Here is a 3,132-nt window from a genome sequence, read left to right as displayed (position 1 = left end):
AACTTTACAAATGTAAAGAATGTGACCAGGTCTTTACCCGACCCTTACAACTTACTCAACATCACAGAATTCATACTTGACAGAAATATTAACAATGTAAAGAATGTAATAATGTCTTTAATCACTCTTCAAACTTTAGTCATTATCACAGAATTCATACTGGAGTACATCTTCCAAATTTAAGGAATTTGAAAAATGTTTTGTGGACTGCTCACCCCTTACTTTACATTGGAAAATTTACACTGGAATATAACCGTTGAATACTAAAGCATGTGGCCAGGTGTTTAAGCAATGCTAAACCCTGACTCCTGACCAGAGAAGGTATACTGGGGAGGATTTTGCAAATATAAGAATTTGGTAAGCTTACAAATAAGAGGTGAAGCTTTATTCTGTATCACAGAATTCATACTGGAGAAAAACTTTAAATGTGAAGAATGTGATAAAACTTTTGTGACTACTGAACCCTTCTCAAGATCTCAGACTTTATACTGAGGAGAAACATTACAGAGGTAAAGAATGTGTCCAACCAAAGCTGGAACTCACAGATCCAGCTTGCTCAAGATCATAGCTATCTTTCAGGAGAGAAACTAACATGTAGAGAAAGTTGCCATGCTTTTAAGTGGAATTGAATCCTTAATCAATATCCCAAAGAACACATGAGATTAAATCCTACAGACCTAATGAATGAGGAAAGGCCCTCATAGTAAAGAACACTTTAGCCAACACCAGACAGTGTATAAAAGAAGGTAACTTGAAAGTTATAAATATTTAGAGAAATATTTAATTGAGCATCCAATGTAAATAAATGTCACAGAATTCATAGGAGAAACTACTACATCAGTCTCTCTATTTAGACATACATCACAATACTGATAATAAAGAATAATACAAAGTTAAACATAATGTATAGGCTGTTATGCCTCAAAAGATTAAATGGATCAATTAATTATTTTTTTCAATATATGAAATTTATTGTCAAATTGGTTTCCATACAACACCCAGTGTTCAACCTAAAAGATGCCCTCTTCAATACCCATCACCCACCCTCCCCTCCCTCCCACCCCCCATCAACCCTCAGTTTGTTCTCAGTTTTTAAGAGTCTCTTATGCTTTGGCTCTCTCCCACTCTAATCTCTCTTTTTTTTTTTTTCCTTCCCCTCCCCCATGGGTTTCTGTTAAGTTTCTCAGGATCCACATAAGAGTGAAAACATATGGTATCTGTCTTTCTCTGTGTGGCTTATTTCACATAGCATCACACTCTCCAGTTCCATCCATGTTGCTACAAAGGGCCATATTTTATTCTTTCTCATTGCCACGTAGTACTCCATTGTGTATATAAACCACAATTTCTTTATCCATTCATCAGTTGATGGACATTTAGGCTCTTTCCAGAATTTGGCTATTGTTGAGAGTGCTGCTATAAACATTGGGGTACAAGTGCCCCTATGCATCAGTACTCCTGTATCCCTTGGATAAATTCTTAGCAGTGCTATTGCTGGGTCATAGGGTAGGTCTATTTTTAATTTTCTGAGGAACCTCCACACTGCTTTCCAGAGCGGCTGCACCAATTTGCATTCCCACCAACAGTGCAAGAGGGTTCCCGTTTCTCCACATCCACGCCAGCATCTATAGTCTCCTGATTTGTTCATTTTGGCCACTCTCACTGGCGTGAGGTGATATCTGAGTGTGGTTTTGATTTGTATTTCCCTGATGAGGAGCGACGTTGAGCATCTTTTCTTGTGCCTGTTGGCCATCCAGATGTCTTCTTTAGAGAAGTGTCTATTCATGTTTTCTGCCCATTTCTTCATTGGGTTATTTGTTTTTTGGGTGTGGAGTTTGGTGAGCTCTTTATAGATTTTGGATACTAGCCCTTTGTCTGATATGTCATTTGCAAATATCTTTTCCCATTCCATTGGTTGCCTTTTACTTTTGTTGATTGTTTCCTTTGCTGTGCAGAAGCTTTTTATCTTCATGAGGTCCCAATAGTTCATTTTTGCTTTTAATTCCTTTGCCTTTGGGGATGTGTCAAGTAAGAAATTGCTACAGCTGAGGTCAGAGAGGTCTTTTCCTGCTTTCTCCTCTAGGGTTTTGATGGTTGCCTGTCTCACATTCAGGTCCTTTATCCATTTTGAGTTTATTTTTGTGAATGGTGCGAGAAAGTGGTCTAGTTTCAATCTTCTGCATGTTGCTGTCCATTTCTCCCAGCACCATTTGTTAAAGAGACTGTCTTTTTTCCATTGGATATTCTTTCCTGCTTTGTCAAAGATGAATTGGCCCTACTTTTGTGGGTCTAGTTCTGGGGTTTCTGTTCTATTCCATTGATCTTTGTGTCTGTTTTTATGCCAATACCATGCTGTCTTGATGAATACAGCTTTGTAGTAGAGGCTAAAGTCTGGGATTGGGATTCCTCCTGCTTTAGTCTTCTTCAAGATTACTTTGGCTATTCGGGGCCTTTTGTGGTTCCATATGAATTTTAGGATTGCTTGTTCTAGCTTCGAGAAGAATGTTGGTGCAATTTTGGTTGGGATTGCATTGAATGTGTAGATAGCTTTGGGTAGTATTGACATTTTAACAATATTTATTCTTCCAACTCATGAGCTCGGAATGTTTTTCCATTTCTTTATATCTTCTTTAATTTCCTTCATAAGCTTTCTATAGTTTTCAGCATACAGATCTTTTACATCTTTGGTTAGATTTATTCCTAGGGATTTTATGCTTCTTGATGCAATCGTGAATGGGATCAGTTTCTTTATTTGTCTTTCTGTTGCTTCATTATTGGTGTATAAGAATGCAACTGATTTCTGTACAATGATTTTGGATCCTGCAACTTTGTTGAATTCATGTATCAGTTCTAGGAGGCTTCTGGTGGAGTCTATCGGATTTTCTATGTATAATATGTCATCTGCAAAAAGTGAAAGCTTAACTTCATCTTTGCCAATTTTGATGCCTTTGATTTCCTTTTGTTGTCTGATTGCTGATGCTAGCACTTCCAACCCTATGTTAAATAACAGCAGTGAGAGTGGATATTCCGTTCGTGTTCCTGATCTCAGGGAAAAAGCTCTCAGTTTTTCCCCATTGAGGATGATGTTAGCTGTGGGCTTTTCATAAATGGCTTTTATGATGTTTAAGTATG

This window comes from Lynx rufus, unplaced genomic scaffold (genome assembly GCF_022079265.1).
Source record: "Lynx rufus isolate CCGP_SWC_20201006 ecotype Redwood Valley unplaced genomic scaffold, mLynRuf1.p SCAF_16, whole genome shotgun sequence".
NCBI lineage: Eukaryota > Metazoa > Chordata > Mammalia > Carnivora > Felidae > Lynx > Lynx rufus.
Note: the sequence above shows the minus strand (reverse complement) of the source record.